This window comes from Acinonyx jubatus, chromosome A1 (assembly GCF_027475565.1).
Source record: "Acinonyx jubatus isolate Ajub_Pintada_27869175 chromosome A1, VMU_Ajub_asm_v1.0, whole genome shotgun sequence".
NCBI classification, from domain to species: Eukaryota; Metazoa; Chordata; class Mammalia; order Carnivora; family Felidae; genus Acinonyx; species Acinonyx jubatus.
The window spans coordinates 220,078,706-220,097,799 of NC_069380.1; the positions used below are offsets into that span (position 1 = coordinate 220,078,706).

Below are 19,094 nucleotides of genomic sequence, written 5' to 3' on the forward strand. Positions count from 1 at the left end.
GTTTTCAATGATTAAATTCCACACTTTCAGCAGTCATGATCACCTGTATTACCATGGTTTCCGTTAATGATGTTTCTAGTTTGATGCTCTGTGGAAATTAGCAGTATTTCTTGTGCTCTTTTTAAGCTGGCCTTTGGCATATATCTGAAGGTACTGGTAAAGTCATTCCTTTTTAAAGTGTTAATGTGTTGGTGCTGTGGGAGACTTATTAACCACCACCAAGTTTACCAAATGAGAGTGTCTTTTACATTATACAAAATAATTGTCTATGAGTTCTTCCTGAATCACCAGGGCAACAATTCTATCGGTTACAGCAGTCTGGAAGTTCACTCTCTAATGACACCAATCGTATCCCAGGCAGATAAATTCTCAGCTTTATATAATAACTCACAATTACATGAATATAATATATATTTACTCAGAATTATAATTGTTTCCAAATGTATTAAAGTATAAAGTGAAATCCATACTAACAGGTGAATAACAAATAACCACATTTTTTTTCTTATAATATCAGTGTTGGTATGAGAGGGGTAGCAGGTCCTGAAGTACAGTAGGATGTTAAGTACCTTTGAAAGCCAGGGAGTAAATAGCAGCTGTGGAGAAAAGATCAGAAAATACGGCCTGGATGTACAGAACCCAGGGTTAATTTTAGATGCTTTGAAATTACATTCAGACATAAACGCCTAAGCACAATTCACTGTACAACATGAGGAAATGTTTTTTATCCACATTGGTATATACAGTGAAGACAAATCATAAACTCCCAAAGGTAAAATCTTTTGTAAATATGAGGGATGCAGGTGTTAGAAAAGGAAATTAAGAAAGATATACAGCTGGCCCTAATTGAACTTAGAGTCTTAAACAACAGTTTTAAAATAATTGGAACTCAATGTATGTTTCTCTCTGACCCCAAACTCTGAAACACCATCTCAGGGGAAACAGCTATTCTTAAGATGAAAACTTAGCATACTAAACAGAAGAATACAATGTAAGTGAGTGTAAGTTTGTTCTTCCCACGATGGGACAAGCCAATAAGAAGTGAGATTTTCAGGAAAACACCTTGATTCAGGGAGGCCCACAAACGGAGATGGCAGACTCCTGTCCTCAAGGACCATCTTAACTCAGCATAAAACTTGAGCTTCTCTTACCTGAGGAAGAGCATGACTCAGGAGGAAACTGGAGGCAGGAGATGACTGATGTCTGTAGATATTCAGGTGCCTGCAAGGATCCGAGGAAGGTTGTGACACATCCGTGGTCGGGTGATCTCTGTGTACAAAAATCTGGTCCTATCGTTCTGGTAAATCTTAAACATAGCGGTGTTATTTCCATAGGTGCTTATCTGTTCGGATGGAGTAGGTTTGGAGTGAAGAGCTGTTTTTACAACACTTAGCCATGAGCAAAAAATCCCTTCAGTGATTAACATGACTTCTTGCAGGGCTAAGAAGTATGGATGCCTTAGGTTATAGCAGCAAGGGGAAAAGAAACACTACGGAGTCGGACCTGCTGTTTCCCCTGTTACAATAACAGAAATTCCAAAATTATATCCCACTTGCTCTACCCTAGGAGTATTTTCTATTCTCCACATTCACATCAGATATTTAATACAATTCTCTTTTTGAGAGGAGGGAGGGTGGATTTTTTTGTTTAAGAAACAGACCTATGAGCACTGGGTGTTCTGTGTAAGTGATGAATCACTAATTCTACACCTGAAACTAATATTACACTGTATGTTCACTAACTGGAATTTAAATAACCACTTGAAACTACAAAACAAAACAAACAAAAAAAACCACTTTATTTCTTCCAATATAAAAAATGAGAACTCGTCGGTGGACATGTTGGTCAAAAAATTAAGAAAAAGCTGTCCAACAGATACAAAGTACTCCCTTCTAATATTTTTATGAAGATTTTTTGTTATTTGATATGTCGTAACAACTGCTTCCATTATAAACTAAAGAACAAAGCTAGATGTTATTCTATAGGCCATAATTTTCCATGACATTAGAAAAGAACTTGTTAAAGTAAGGCCAATAATACTTTCAAGTAGATATGTAAATGATGGATGTCCATAGGAAACTAAAAACAGATGATGGTAATTTTTTTTCCGGAAAAGGAATTAAAATTAAAGTTTTAAAGAATACTTCCCTATCAGGAGTCATGAAGCTCTCAGTGCATCTTTTCTGTATTTCGGGTCACATCAAAATGACAACAGCAACAAGCAGAAAACTGCTGAAGCTTGCGCTGTCTCCTAATTCAGCATTTGCTTAAATGGTGTAGGCGTTGGAATGATTAGTGAATGCACTAGAATAGTCTGTCCTTAGAAGCCAGGATTGTTAATCTCTACAATCACCCAACATGTGATTATGTTCTCTGTTAAAAAAGAAAATTGGAAATCGGTGGAAAAATGGCATTTTGGAGTAATTGAGATTATGTTTATTCACAGAGCGTCTTGTTTTCCTTATGTGTGCCAGACATCTGGATAAAGACTGAAAATTTTAGCAAAATATTAGCATCTTTCCAAGTATCTAAATGTTGATTGCATTTTGATGTTTCACTCTAAATATTTGATGAAACTTAGGTTTATCTACAAAATATATACTGTTGCCTGCTATCTCTGAGGTCATTTCTCTAGCATTCCAAAGTTAAGATACTATCTGATTTGGATAGAGATGAGTGAATATATGATGGAATTTTAGAATTCAAAGAGATAAAAATGTTAGCCAAGCTTAATATTTGTGGCTGACAATCTTAAGTACTTTTGTAAATCCTGTGTTGGCTTTTGGATCCAAGTATGACAAGAACCTCTTTCTTGAACAGTAAATGCGCTTTTTCTTTTCTCTTTTCCTTTCTCCTCCCTTCAGTGAAACCACCCTAAGAGCTAAAATCACAACAGGCACTTGGGTGGCTCAGTCAGTTAAATGACTGACTTCAGCTCAGGTAGTGATCTCGTGGTTTGTGAATTCAAGCCCTGCATCAGGCTCCATTCTGGCCTTGCGGAGCCTACTTGGCATTGTCTGCCTGCCTTGGCCCCTCGCTCACTGTCTCTCTCTCTCTCTCTCAAAATAAACAAGTAAACCTTAAAAAAAAAAGCTAAAATCATGAAGGTAAAAATTAGAACATGTACAAGAAACTACATGTTAGTCTTATTACTACGTAGGACAATCTTTAAAGTTCTCCTGATTGCAATAATAGAATAGTTAATGTTAAAATTTGAAAATACATTTTTTGGCTGAATATTTAACATTAAAATACTTTTGGAACTGTAGAAAAATCAGATGAATTAGTGGTATAAGCCAATTTTTATCTCTAAGTATAAATGAAATTGGAAAATAGATCCCATTCCCTTTAATGCAGAAATAAATAGAATGACTAGTTAACAAGTCGGCATAGAACCCACTTAACTTATGTGATGTAATGGAAAAGATATAAAACTAGGTCAGCAAAAGGGAAAAATGACTTTAAAATACCAAGAAATACAAGTTTTACTATCATAGAAGCCTATTTATCCAAAATTAATAAACTAAATTCATTTTCAACAAATTGACAGTAATATTTGTCTCTAGGTAAAATCTTAAATATATGTTAAAGAATAGGTATTTAAAAACAACCAAGAAAACTTCAAAAAGTAGTGACTATCAGGAGTATTGTTTTAGTAGTCATGGAACATATAAATTTCATCTTAAAATAGTACTAAATTGGCAAGAAAAAGAACAAAGCAGTGAAACAATAGAGCATGCACAAATGGATTACAGTGTATGTAATCGTATGGCGTATATAATCACCAGTTTTTGGACAGTGAGAAAATGATGGATTGTATATGAGCTGGGAAATGAACTACTGACAAAGAAGTTTGAAGACTTACAAACAAAAATTAAAAGTTGCAAGAAAATCTAAGAGAAACAGTTTGAGTACAATCAACAAGTGGATAAATCTTGAAAAACTAAACAGTGAGGAAACAGGATCTCCTCAAGAAAGAGTAGACCTGTGTGAACATTAAAATTATCTGTATGACCAAATATACTATTAAAATCAATATTACATTTGATGACCTAGGACATGAGAATAACAAAGGACTGCTATCTACACCACACAAGAATACTTCTTATATTTAAAAAGAGTTTTGGGGCGCCTGGGTGGCTCAGTCGTTTAAGCGTCTGTCTTGGGCTCAGGTCATGATCTCACAGTTGGTGAGTTCGCGCCCCACATTTGGCTCTGTGCTGGCAGCTCAGAGCCTGTAGTCTGTTTCAGATTCCGTGTGTGTGTCTCTCTCTCTGCCTCTTCCCTGCTCTCTCTCTCTCTGTGTCTCAAAAATAAATACACATTAAAAAATTAAAAAAACATTTTTGTGAGCAGCATATAGTTGATTTTCTAAAATTTTATCTGTTATGATGTGTTTTGACTTGAACTAACGGACATGCACCATTAACCTGCAAAATAATCACTGACGTTTGATGTCGTATGTTTTATTTGACTATTTGTCCCATTTGTCTCATTGTTTTCTGTAACTTTTTCTCTTATTGCCTCCATTTGAAATCTATTTCCCTTTAGCCTTTTAGTTTAGATCCTTTTTAGTAAAAGGTAACTTTTTTTTTCTTTTTCCTGGTGGCTAAACTGGAGATTCTAAAATGAGTAACTGAATCTTTAGGATTAATATGAATAATCATTTGTACAAAAATGATGACCTCTTAAAACTACCTGTATTCAATGTCTTTCATGCTTTTTAACACTCTCTACATGTTAAACCCATAGGCATTATTATAACTTTATACAATTAAAATTCACTTATATTTTTGAATGTATTGTTTTTATGTCTGTATAGCTCTATTTTCTTATGGTATACATTTTCTTTGGCTAAAGAAGTCCCCTTCTAGTTTACATAGTTTGCATTAACATATGGCTAATTTTCTTCTGAAAAAAACATCTATACTTCATTTCACAATTAATATTTGTGATGGGAATAAAAACCTAGGTTGACAGTCTATTTTCTTTGAGCATTTTAAGAATATTTTTGGTCTGTCATTTTAGGGTTTTTTTTAAATAACTTATTGTTCCTTTTGAAGAAACAGGACATTTCTGAATATTTTCTATATATTTGTATATGTATATAAAATAGATTATGTATATTTACATAAATCGAGGTGAATATAAGTAAAGGTAGGCCTACATGAAGTTTTCTTTACATGAATACTTATGCTAAGGTTTTCGACTGTATAGCACAGGTATAACTTGATGGCTTTCAAATTTGGGGGGATTTTTAGCCGTTTTTCTCTTCACTAATTGTTTCCCATTCTCCTTGGCTCTTGGATTCCAAAAAAAAAAATAAGATCCCCTTCTGAAATCACTCTTTTAAAAATTTTTACTCTTTTTGCTTTTGTTTTTCGGTCTATTTGTTTTCTGTTGATCTATTTTTTCCAGTTCACTATTACTCTCATTTCCAATCTGTCATTAATTAATCCAGTTGTTTATTTAGATTACTTTTTTTGTTCTAGAATTTCCATGCAGTTATTTTATATAGATGATAGTTTTCTGGTCAAATTCTACATCCTTTCGGCCATTTTAATTTTTAATTTCTAATTTATTTTTAAAAGTTTATTTTGAGAGAGAGAGCATGAGCATGAGCAGGGGAGGGGCAGGGAGAGAGAGAGAATCCCAAGAAGGCTCTGCCCTCACCGTCAGCAAGGTGCCCAACAGGAGACTGAATCCCACCAACAGTGAGCTCATGACCTGAGCCAAAAAACCAGGAGTCAGTCACTTACCTGACTGAGACATCCAGGCATCCCTCCTTTCCACCATTTTTAAGCCCATTATTCAGCTGATTAAAATCTGTTACTGTTAACTTCAATTTATCAGAGTTATATACAGATCTGTTTCTACCACCTCTTTATTTTCTTGGAAATTTTGGGGGAAAAATCTAGAAGTCCTAGAAGTCATTAATATTTCTAGTGAAGATTTCTCACCCTACCCTTTAATTGGCTACTGGCCCGCAGACCTCAACTGTGATGCAGTCAGGTATGAACTGAGCTGATTCCAGCCTGGGTCCTCATCTTCTAATAATTTATATCTTATTTTGCTAGTTTCTAAGCTGCAGACCTCCGAGTCTCAACTGAGAGTGCAGAATATTTACTAGGTCCCTTCCTACTTAGAAAGTCCTGAATTTGTTTCCTTGGCACAGGGTGTAATGCTAAGAACACTGTCCTTTCTGTGCTCTCTTTTTTGCCTCTTAGGCTATCCTGCACAGTGGGACACTTGGGTAAATGTCACTAGGGCATTACTCTTCTGTTTAAACATTGGCCTCTTGACATATGTTTTTATTTTTTTTTTTATTTTTTTAAGCTTATATATTTGTATTGAGAGTGGGGTGAGGGGTGGGTGGTAGAGAAAAGGCCCAAGAGTCAGATGCAGGGCTTGATCTCACAGTTTGTGAGATGATGACCTGAGCTGTAATTCAAAACCAGATGCTTAACCGACTGAGCCACCCGCTCTCCTAAAGGATGGCCTCTTTAATCCTAGATGTTTTCACTGCTCTGAATGAACCCTCTGCCCCAGGAATTTAGTGTGTGTGTGTGTGTGTGTGTGTGTGTGTGTGTGTGTGTGTGCGCCTGTGTGTGTATGAGAGAGAGAGAGAGAGATAAACTCCCTTGCCCTGAAACTTTTGAGACTTCACTAGCTTCTTCACTCCTTCCCTACTCTAGGTTTCCTAATCTCATGATCCACACCAAGAATTGGTAAGTGCCCTGAGGGGGACAAAGCAGTTTACTGTATCCTAGCTCACAAACAAATCCCTGGAATGTTAATTACCCAGGCAACTCTCAGATACTTTCAATCAGATTCTTGCGCGCGCGTGTGTGTGTGTTTGTGTGTGTGTTTATGTGTGTGTTTCTATTTTCTTTTTAGTTCCTCACCTCTTGTTGTAATTTGTATAAGAAAATTAGCGAGGTATAAAACTCTAGTGTTTACTTGTCTGCATTTTGTGTAAAGAATTTGAGTTTAATGCAGTATCACGAAACTGTATAGGTTAACATAATGTCAATATGATTAATGTGACTTCTAAACCAGTGAATCCCATGCTTCGTTCTTTTCCACATAATGCAGGAAGAAAACGTTCAGAAGATGCATAGTGGTGTTGATTACACAGCAATGTGAGTGTCCTTATGTCACTGATTTCCATACTAAAGCTTACCATTTTAACCATTTTTATATTCTATATTTTTGCCCCCAAAAGTGCAGATTTAAATCAAAATTCAATAAATTAGATTTAAAATGATTTTTTAAACAAATATAGTGAATTTTATTTATGGGTTCTCCCACAGTTAATGTAATGTCAGCCACGTGAATTCTTTAATACCTGTAAACATATTAAGTTCTTTTTTCCCCTTCAGTGTGCTATATCTTCATTTACTGTATTTACTCATTTGGACTCTAACATATTTTTAAAATGCTGTACTATGTATTGCAGAGGGCCATAAAAACAAACTATACCTTATTTGCCAAAATGTGGTAAGAAAAATGAAAATAAAAAGAACCTATTATAAATGCTTGAGGTGAGGAATCCCTGAAGGAGGTCTTGGGTGAGATGGGCCCTGAAAAATATACATAAGTATTTACACAATAATACAAAATTTTAATATGATTCAGAACAGTTTTATTTAATAGCATATTAAAATGCAAATCATTTTATTAAGTGCTCAAACATTTAAACACATATTTACAGGGGCACCTGGGTGGCTCGGTCAATTGAACGTCTGACTTCAGCTCAGTTCATGATCTTGCAGTTTGTGAGTTCAAGCTCCACGTTGGGCTCTGTGCTGAAATTATAGAGCCTGGAGCCTGCTTCAATATCTGTGTTTCCCTCTCTCTGCCCCTCTACCACTCATGAGCGCTCACATCACTCTCTTTCTCAAAAATAAGCAATAAAAATATGTATTTACAGATCTATTATTAAATACATTTTTTTTTCTCTTAGGACATTTTGTTATCTCATAATTTTCGCCAAAATACTGTAAGACTTTCCTCATTTATTGGTCAAGAATAATGCTGTGTAGTCCATTACTCTGGTTCAGCAAAATACAAATTCCAAAATCCGTAAAATAATGTGGGAACCAGCCTTTAAGTCCATTTCAAGGGAAGCATTTTCTATTCCACAATAGCAGTCTTCTGTATGATAAGATTCTATGCTCCAAGGGCAGGTGGGCCATATGTTTTTCACTTACCTGAAAGGTGCCAGATACTCTGCGGTGCCCCCATTGAAATCATCCTCTGGTGTTTTACACTGATGCAATACCTTATTTTGGAAGAAAAATGTGGTCACCTTAATGAAATCCCTTGACTATTTTAGTTAAGAGTGGTCAGCAGAAAGAATCAAGAATCTCCTTTTTCTATGGATCCAAACTTACGTGACGAGGCAGCAAAACACAGACTTTTCAGTTGACTATATCCTTTCCACTAATCACTGTTCACTGTACCCCTGGCTATTCTTAATCTAGGGGTCTTTTGCTTAATTTTTACTAAGATACTGTGATATGTGAATGTTATTGCTACTGAAAAGTTTATTTTTTTAAGTATTGCCAATTCTCTTCACTTAAAGCAAAAGCAATGTACAAATCTTAAAAAATACAAAAGGAGGGATTATTATTGACTTACAAGACAATCTTTAAAAGATGAAACTAACACAACAGAGAACTACGTGATTTTAATAAATGAATAAACTATCATTAGTCTGATAGCACAAGTTAACGATTATATGCTAAATATGGAGACCCAGAATTAAGAAAAAAAGCAGACCATTACCTAAGCTGGGATGATTTTAAATAGTCAAACTTAAGCCCTTACTTAAAGTGCTTTGTACATATACAGTATAACTTAAAAAAATTGTTGGTCTTCACATTTGTATTCAGATAATGATTCCTGAGTTATTGAAGATCATAAATATCTTTCAGTTTTCTATTTTACAACTGTTTCCATAACAGATTCATGAGAAGCTCATCCATTTTTACTTTCTGTATGTCTTTTTGAAATTGCTTCCCTTAAACAATTTCAGATATTCATGTGTATCAATACACGGACAGTATTATATTTTATAATGCACCAAGAGTTTTTGCATCTACTCTCCAAAGACAAGTAATTTAATAAACACAAATAGTTTTTCGAGATTTAAATGAAGTCCACTTTCTTCTCTTTTTATCGCAAATCATTTTTCATGTTCGGTTATTTCCTGTTTTTATGTATGCACCTTTCAAATTGTCACAGTATCACCAACATGTATAGTTGTTGTACCTAAGAACTGTAGCCAATCTATTGACACATCAAATACTTTATATATTTCAAAGCATTTTTAGTCACCAGATACAAAACCTTTGGCACTATCAAGGTCACTTTATGGAAATATAAATAAGAACTTTGGAAATACAATCTCTTGATGATTAACTGCTCCAAGCCATGATGAAACGAATAACAAGTAATGTGGCAAAACTGAACTAATTTTTAAATGAAAACAAAGTATTTCATAGGCAGCAAAGTTTTATTAGCCTGAGCACTTATGATACAGCTAAAGATATTTGGACACTTCTCTGGTCTAAGGAAGTTTTATAATAACAATAAAAGTGCCATAATATAATAGAAGACAAAGATATACTTCTTTGTAAACTTGTGCCAAAATCCTGATAACTTTAAAAATAAGAACCATATGGAAATGAGAAACCTGGGGTTTTAATTTCTAATATTTTCTGTGCAAATAGTACTTATCCCAAGACTAATATAAAATATTTAAATCAGAATACAACAGTTACAAACTCAGTACATTCATTTTCTGGTCATCTGCTATGTTGATCTTGCAAAGCATCAAGACCATAAGATTATAAAAAAGAAATATTTATAGTTACTCAATTATTAGGATAAGAACCAAATTTGGAAGAAAATGTGTGAAATGCTTTTCTAAATCTTCCCATTATAATTACACTACAGAATCTTGCTATTTGCCATTAGACCATGTGGTTAAGATATAGCTTGAAAAAAAGAGATTCAGGAAAGTCTAGAAAGAAAATTCAAAGGTTCTATTTTACAGGCCACTATGTTGTATTTTACACCGGAATGAAAACACACAAAAATTTAATGTTGATTTGGTTTTAGCTGACATATTCAGAATTAAATGATTATTCTGTGTCCATTAAACAATAGCTGCAAAATTTAAGATAAAAAAATAAGCATAATGGGTCGAAACTTGTATTTCATAACATCTTTATACTCTTCAGAAATATATATTCTTAAAATATAAGTTCAGTTTCCCCCTGTCACCGTATTCTTATTTTTCAGGGCTACCCGAAAAAAATAGCAATTTAAACTGGGTAATTTGTGAAGCATTTTTTGTTCAAAAGCTAAGAAGCGTGCTGAATCATATGCTAAATTTCTCAGTGTTGGATTCAAGACTCTTTTTAGATCTTCTGAGTAAGGAATGAAGAGTAGTGACTCATGCAAGACTGAGATTAAAGACAATAGAACAGCTACTAGCTTTGTGATCATGAGCAAATTAACTCACCATTTGAATTTGCTTTACTCATGTATAAAATTGGAATAATTCTATTTGTTAGCATGCTTTCAACAACAAGTTCTAGAAAAGCCAAATAATAAAGGCCTTAATAATAAGGAACTTCATTTACTTACAAAAGAAAGATTTGGGGGATGCTTCAGGCTCCTGGCCTGAGCCAATCTGTATTCTGGCCCTGTTTTTCCCCTATTGTCTTGTCTGCACGTTCTTCCATATGTTGGCAGTGTCCATGAAGGCTGGGTTTCTTCATGGACAGAAGTTGCCTGCCAGAAACCTCTAAGACCAAATGCTCCTTTAGTAACATCGAGCAGGAAAGAAATAATCTGTATTCCTATGGTTTTCTCATTAAGGTTGAGAAAATATTCCAAGAAATTTTTAGCAAAAGTGTCCTTGGATGTTATTGACCAGAACTGGGTCATATGACCATTCTGGAACCAATTATCGGAAAGGAATAGCATAACATTACATCCATCATTTATTTTTCTTTGTCCGTTTCAAAAGGCTATTAGGGAGTCAAATGTTTAATATATATATATTTTAAAATATATATAATATATATAACTTTTATATAAAATATATATTTTTTAAAAATATATACAATATATATAACTTTTATTAAGTTTATTATATACATAAAATATGTGTGTATATAATTTGATTTATCTCTCAGAATTATGTTCAGTGAAATAGCATTTGTAAATTATCGTGTGTAGCACCTGCCATAAAATAGGAGCTCAACACATTGAATGTTACTAGGAATGAGAATAATAGTGGTGGTGGTGTCTCTCCAGTACTCCAATTTTCTATCTAATTGCTGGATTATTGTCAACTGTCTACTCTCTTTTAGTCTTATTTCCTTCCTTGACTCTATGCTAGGAAAATCTGGTGATATCTATAACTTGGTCAAGTGCAGACTTCACAGAGTTACTGTGGCAGATTAGGAGGAGGAAAGAATATTTGTATAGAATTAGGACACTTTGACTCTACGGATTTTAGTGAAAAAGACTACCATCCCAGGTGGAGGAATCTGTTCTTCATTCCAAGGTATTAATCGTCCTTAAGGACTTCACTTTCTTTTTCTTTTCTTTTTTTTTTTTTTAGTGTTTTTATTTATTTTTGAAGGAGAGAGAGAGAGACAGAGCATGAGCGGGGGAGAAGCAGAGAGAGAGAGAGGGAGACACAGAATCCGAAGCAGGCTGCAGGCTCCGAGCTGTCAGCACAGAGCCCGACGTGGGGCTCGACCTGAGATCATGACCTGAGCCGAAGCCGGACGCTCAACCAACTGAGCCACCCAGGCGCCCCAGGACTTCACTTTCTAGTTGCAGCTTAATCGACTCTTACATCTAGTCGTGATTTCTTTTCAGCAAATCTGTTTGTTCCTGTAAGTCACCACCCAAAACTGTAGCAGCCTCTAACTGGGCCATTCTGTCTCTGAGTGCCTATTTAAGCACCCACTGTAAATCTTTGTTTACTTAATGCATGCCATAGCCTTTTCTTCATTAATTGCTTTATAGCTAACTGTACATATAGAAAATCTATGAGGTATTTTTACATAATTGATTCAACTTTTTTACTGAATACTGAGAAGGGAGGTTTATTAGTTTCTTCAAAGTACTGCAACAAAGCACCAAAAGTGTGTGGCTTAAAACAACAGACATCTATTGTCTTATATTTCTAGAGGCTCTCCATCTGAAAGCAAGGTATCCTTGGGGTTGGTTCCTTCTGAGGGCCATGAGGAGAATCTGTTCCATGCCTTTCTTTTAGCTTCTGGTAGCATCAGGCATTCTTTGCCTCAGAGATGGCGGTCTTCCTGTGTCTTCACTTAGTCTGTTTTCTGTTATGTACTGCCTTGTCTCCAAATCCTTCCCCCTCCAAACTTTTTTTAAATAAGACCACTAGTCAATTCGATTAAGGCCCACTTTAATGACCTAATTATAACTCAAATACCTGTCTAAAAATCTTAATTCTTAGTAATATCAAATTCTGAGATACTGGAAGTTAGACTTGAAAATCAATCAATCTCTCTCTCTCTCTCTCTCTTTCTTTAATACCTTTTCTTTAAGAGTAAGTTTAGGTTCCCAGCAAAAATGAACAGAAACTATAGAGATTTCTCAGATACCCCTGCCCCTCCCACTTGCATAATATCCCCAGCCAGCATGGCCCATTTGTTACAATGGATGAACCTATATGGACATATCAGTATCACTCAAAACTCACAGTTTATATTAGAGTTTACTGTTGGTGTACTTTTTATGGGTGTGGACAAAGTTGTAATGACATGTTTCTACCATTATAGTATCATATAGAACATTTTATTTTCATGAACCCACTCTGTCAATACCTCGCTTTCATTTCAAAATCATCTGTGCTCTGCCTATTTGTTCCTCCTTCCCCCCCAGATACCTTTTTTGGTAAATTTTAATTCCAGTATATTAGGTTCAGGTGTACAATATACTGCTTCAACAATTCTATAAATAACTGAATGCTCATCACCATACATATACTCTTCATTCTCTTCATCTGTTTCACCCTCCCTTCTATCCACCCTCTAGTAACCTTCAGTTTGTTCTCTGTAGATAAGAATAGTTTTCTTGATTTGTCCCTTTCTTCGTCCATTTGTTTTCTTTTTTAAATTCGATATATGAATGAAATCATATATTTTTCATCTTTCTCTGACTTATTTTACTTAGTATTATACTCTCTAGTTCTGTCTGTGTCCATGCAAATAGCAAGATTTCATTCTTTTTGGTGGCCGAGTAATATTCCATTATAACTATATATGTATGTATGTATGTGTATATATGTATGTATAGGTATGCACACACACACACACACACACACACACACACACACACACATAACATTTCTTTATCCAGTCATCTATCAGTGCACATTTGAAACTGGGCCACTTCTATAATTTGGCTATTAAAAAATATTGCAGTAAATATAGGGGTGCAAACATGTTTTTGAATTAGTGTTTTCATATTCTTTGGGTAAATACCCATGATGGTATTACTGGATCATAGGATAGTTCTATTTTCAACGTTTTGAGAACTACATACCGTTTTCCACAGTGTCTACACCAGTTTTTGTTCCCACCAATAGTACACGAAGGTTCCTTTTTCTTCACAGCCTTACCAACACTTGTTTCCTGTGGTTTTGATTTTAGCCATTCTGACAGGTGTGAGATATCCCTCTCTCTCTGCCCCTCTCTTGCCTGTGCTCACTCATATTGTTTTTGGCTTGCATTTCCTTGATGATTAGTGATGGTGAGCATCTTGTCATGTGTCTGTTGGCCATCTAGATTCCTTCTTTGGAGAAATGTCCATTGAGGTCCTCTGCCCAGCTTTTAATTAGATATCTATTTATTCCATTGAGTTATATAAGTTCTTTATAGATTTTGGGCACTAACTCCTTATTAGATATGCCATCTGTAAATATCTTCTTCCATTCAGTAGATCATCTTTTAGTTTTGTTTATTGTTTCTTTTTATGTTCTCAATGATATCCTTTTTGAGGGATACAATTCAATTCCCACTGGGGGAAATATTCAAATCAAGGACCAAAAAAAAAAAAACTACTGAAATAATCTTGTAGTATACTATTTCATAGCAAAGGCTTGTGCAACTTGCAGAAATAGGTAGCAACATATAAAGAACTAGCATTAAATTTGAGGGGAAAAAGGGTTTTAGAAGCTGCTGAATATATTTCTTCAAGTTAAACTCTATCCTTGAAAAATTAAGGTCAAAATATTTGTAATACCTATTTCAAATATGTTTTTCATATAAATTATGGAGCATTTAAGAATTTGAAAACAAAACCATCTTTATATAAAGGATTTAGATCAGTTATTTTTAAGTATTTATTTTAGAGATAGATAATGAGTGATCATGGACAAGAGAGGGGCAGAGAGAGAGGGAGAAGAAGAATCCCAAGCAGGCTCCATACCAGCACTGAGCGCCATGCGGGGCTTGATCCCATGATGGTGAGATCATGACCTGAGCTGAAATCAAGGGTTGGTTGCTTAACCGACTGAGCCACCCAGGCATCCCTAGAGCAGTTATTTTTTTTTAATATATATTTTTTTTATGTTTGAGAGAGAGAGAGAGAGAGAGAGAGAGAGAGAGAGCAAGCGAGCATGGGACAGGAACAGAGAGAGAGGGAGACAGAAGGTCTGAAGAGGGATCTGCCCTGACAACAGAGAGCTTGGCTGGAACTCAGAAACCATGAGATCATGACTTGAACCTAAGCCTGATGCTTAACAACTGAGCCATCCAAGTGCCCCATGATCAGTTATTTTGTGTTTTGTTGAATTTGTGAATAACAGGAAGCCATTTTCCAAAATTATTGTGTTCACAGTGCAATGTGATTTATATGCTATTTGTTATCTTGGCAAAATATATTGTGTGTAGATAGTCCACCAGTTGATTGACTTCAATTATGTGTTTCCCAGAATGCTTTTTGATTCATGTGCCAGAGCTAGAACAAGTGAAGTCTGAATGGCAAGCCTTCATCTATCTTTGTAAACAAAACAAACGAACAACAAAATATCCAATAAGAAGCCTTTAATAGCATCAAATGACTTGAAAAATACTGACCCTACTTCAAATTACATATCTTAGGAAAACTATAACCAAATGTAGGTTAAGATAAAAATCACTAATCTATGCCAAGACATGAAATGAGTGATTTATTAGATAATTAAAAAAATAATCTTTATTTTTAAGAGAGAGAGAGAGAGAGAGAGAGAGAGAGAGAGAGAGAGAGAGAGACAGTGTGTGAACAGGGAAGAAACAGAGAGAGAAGGACACAGAATCCAAAGCAGGCTTCTGGCTCCGAGCTGTCAGCACAGAGCCCGACGCAGGGCTCAAACTCCCTAACCGTGAGACCATGACCTGAGCCGAAGTTGGATGCTTAACCCACTGAGCCACCCAGGCACCCCCGATTTATTAGACAATTGGTTTTAATTAGTAAATATTTACTGCCACCTATTCTACAGCAAATGCAGTTTTAATACTAGTAATAGAAAATTCCTCTTAAGAAATTCTGGCATGAAATAATAACATAAATATATTTTAAATACAGTGTACACACTATCCGTGTGATCAATGTAATATTAAGGAAATGGATGTATTTGAGTCCTAGCAAAGAGAAGCAATCTGGTTTGCCTGAACTGACTTAGGGAAGGATGAACAACTCTGGGTATTAAGTATGAATTATTGTCTTTGTTAATTTGCATGTTATTTATGTAGAAATAGTAGCATTCTTCTTTATTTTTTGATCCCTTTTTTACCCTCCCCTCCATTTTCTCCCCTCTTCTTTTTCTTTTTGTTTTCTATGAAATCTCCATTGAGTTTATAGCCCTGACTTGAACAGTGTATTAGCTTTTCATTTTAGTCCAAAATGTATATTTAATATGCTTAAGACATATTACTTTTAAAAATTTTGAATACTGTACTGATAACCTGAACTAGGTGAAATTTTAGTGGGATCACTGCCCTCTTCCTGGCTTTGAAGAGTTCCTTTACAGCACTTGAGACCATGTTGGTATCGCAGTCATGTAACCCAGTAGATGATATTTGTGTATCCTCCCGAGTTCTGCTAGCATTCTGTTCCAAATGAGTTGTCTTCATGGGATTCTGCACACTACTACTAAATCATTTTACTTCACATTTAATGACAGGGTGTTTTGATTATTCAGAGAAACAATATTTTAAATACATTTTCAACTTTGCTATTTTAAGGAAGTTCAAGGTAATAATAAAGTGAGCATAAGCGGCCTGAAGGCCAAATATTAGTAATGATCTATAGAAAGAAAAGGAATAATAAAAGCCATGAGGCTGGGGGAGGTTTGAAGGCTGTGTGTGATTGTCTAGTGTGTGTGTGTGTGTGTGTGTGTGTGTGTGTGTATTTTTTGAATCTTTTTTTTCTGGAGATACACATACCCTTGGCTGCTTGTTGTACAAAAACATTACAAAAGGTCAGACTTAAACATTTTCTAGTCTGTTGTTTCTCCTCCAACTGATAAGCTCCTTTCACATCTAAGCTCTTTGTATGTAGACATCTTGACTGCATGTTAGGCAGCATTACACCACTAGGACACTAAACTATAAATGCACATGTCAATCCGGCTGCTCTCTTGAATCCTTCCCTCCTCACCTGCTGCCTTACCCCCCACCCCCCATGGGAGCTAGTGAAGCTGACTGAGCAGAAGTGGTAAGAGATTAGGTCAGTCTTCCCAGTATTTCAAAAGTTTCACAAAACACATAGAACTGGAAGGTTTTTAACTATGTCCCTGATAAAAATTAAAAAAAAAAAAAAAACAACTATGCACAAATATATAGAATGTCCTATTTCTCCATGCACTGGCCAACTTTTAATGATAGAGGATAAAATTTCAACATAATGAGCATACTTACTTTGGACTATCGAAGCATTGACATCCCACTTAAAAATGAATAATAATTCCTCAATAATATGTAATTGTAAGATAACATCATAATAGAATTGGTTTTGGTTTTAGTTTTGAGAGGGGTTCTAAATAAGATATCCAAATATTGAAGCCCATTAATTTAAAAAAAAATACTAAAATCATGAGTATAGTGATACAATGTAACATCACTGATTAAATGCCAATTCATCATATGTTTCTATTTAGTAAGACCTTTTGTAAACAAAACTTTTACTTGTCATTCATCGAAATGGCTGCCATATTTCTAATTATTTTTTCCAAATTAAAAAAAGTATAACTCTCCCTTCCCACTAACAAACAGTCACATAAACTATATTCGAAAGAAAGGTTTATTTTTTAGACGCACTCTTTCATGTTTGGACTTGTATCTTTGGCGTTTCACAGCCGGTAAATCAAAATCCTTGTGGGACCGCTGCCATCCCAGCCCAGGGAAGTGATTTGGAGTGGCCTGAGGTTCACTGAAGGGGTGTATTCTCCTAAGGTCTGCATTGGCAGTTTGCTGTGTCATCAATCTTGTTCAGCTGAACAGCATGACAATTTGTCTGGACAACACTACATAAAGCATAGCAAAAGGTTATTGTTAGGTTATGAAGTTTTTCTGACAAGTGCAACATGCCAAGGTTTATACAAGTATAAAACAAACCTTAAGCTCAAAATTGTTTTCTAAATGAGTCCTCTAGCTCTATTTTAGAGAGAAATTTTAAAATCTAAGTTTATATACTCCAAGTTTTAGAGATGCGCCCTGAACCACAGTGGTTGCCCACCTAATTTATTTTTATAAGTTTCTGCAATACTATTTTAATGGAGTAGTGAATGCAAAGGAGAGTTAATATCAACCTCAGTGTCAAGGGCACAGGAACATAGTTCGATTATTCTTAGTGATAAAGATCTACCACAATTCAAAACATTGGGAATTTAATATATTTGGCATTTTTTGCTAACCATCGCAAATGATTTTTACAAAGACATATAACCCATTTTTCATAACTTCTGAAGGAAATCCTACTTTTAGCCTATACCTTTTGTTCTTTATCACAAGGAGATACTACGAAGTTAATAAAGCCTTATTTAGTACTCCCACCCTCAACTTTTGATATGTAAATATTAAAAAAATATTTTCTTAATGTATATTCCTTGCAGAATATATCTGGAAGACAGAAATGTGAACTTGTAGAGGTTTGTAAGAATATACTAAAAAAAAAAAATCAAATACTGAGGCATGTAGTTGAAGTAGCCTGAAGCCATGTGTTGTATCCATAAATATTTTCTATCTTTAATTAATCATAATACTTATTGTACTTGCTTTGACAAACTGGTCTGTTCCTATTCTTTTGGACTCTAAAGTCATTAATTAGGTTTTTTTTAATGTTTATTTATTTATTTTGAGAGAGACAGATAGAAAGCAAGCAGGGGAGGGGCGCCTGGGTGGCGCAGTCGGTTAAGCGTCCGACTTCAGCCAGGTCACGATCTCGCGGTCCGGGAGTTCGAGCCCCGCGTCAGGCTCTGGGCTGATGGCTCGGAGCCTGGAGCCTGTTTCCGATTCTGTGTCTCCCTCTCTCTCTGCCCCTCCCCCGTTCATGCTCTGTCTCTCTCTGTCCCAAAAATAAATAAAAAACGTTGAAAAAAAAAATTAAAAAAAAAAAAAAAGAAAGCAAGCAGGGGAGAGGCAGAGAAAGAGGGAAACAGAATCCCAAACAGACTCTACACCATCAGCATGGAGCCCAATGTGGTGTTCGAACCCACAAACTGTGAGATCATGACCTGAACCAAAATCAAGAGTCGGACACTTAACGGACCAGGCTACCCACGTACCCCTAAAGTCATTAATTAGTTTTAATTTACACTAATGTATTTTATTTTTAAAGAAATAGTTAAAGAGATATTTTGTTCATTTTGATGTTTGCATTAACTTTTGTTTTTATAACGTTCTCAATTGATAAAGCTGAAAACAGACAAAAAAGACAATCTAGAGTTGTTTACTTTTTGTATCTGTTGAAACATCTCAATAGAGGCAAGGTCAATTATCTACAACTAACCCCCCCCCACACACACACACACAAACACAGACAACAATATTTTT

General features: G+C 35.2%; 1 protein-coding gene across 2 annotated transcripts in view; it reads left to right on the plus strand.

Annotated features, from left to right (window-relative positions):
* Positions 1-19,094, plus strand: part of CDH18 (cadherin 18) — a 995,271-nt gene that overhangs the window by 398,899 nt on the left and 577,278 nt on the right. The gene's annotated exons all lie outside the window — the stretch shown is intronic.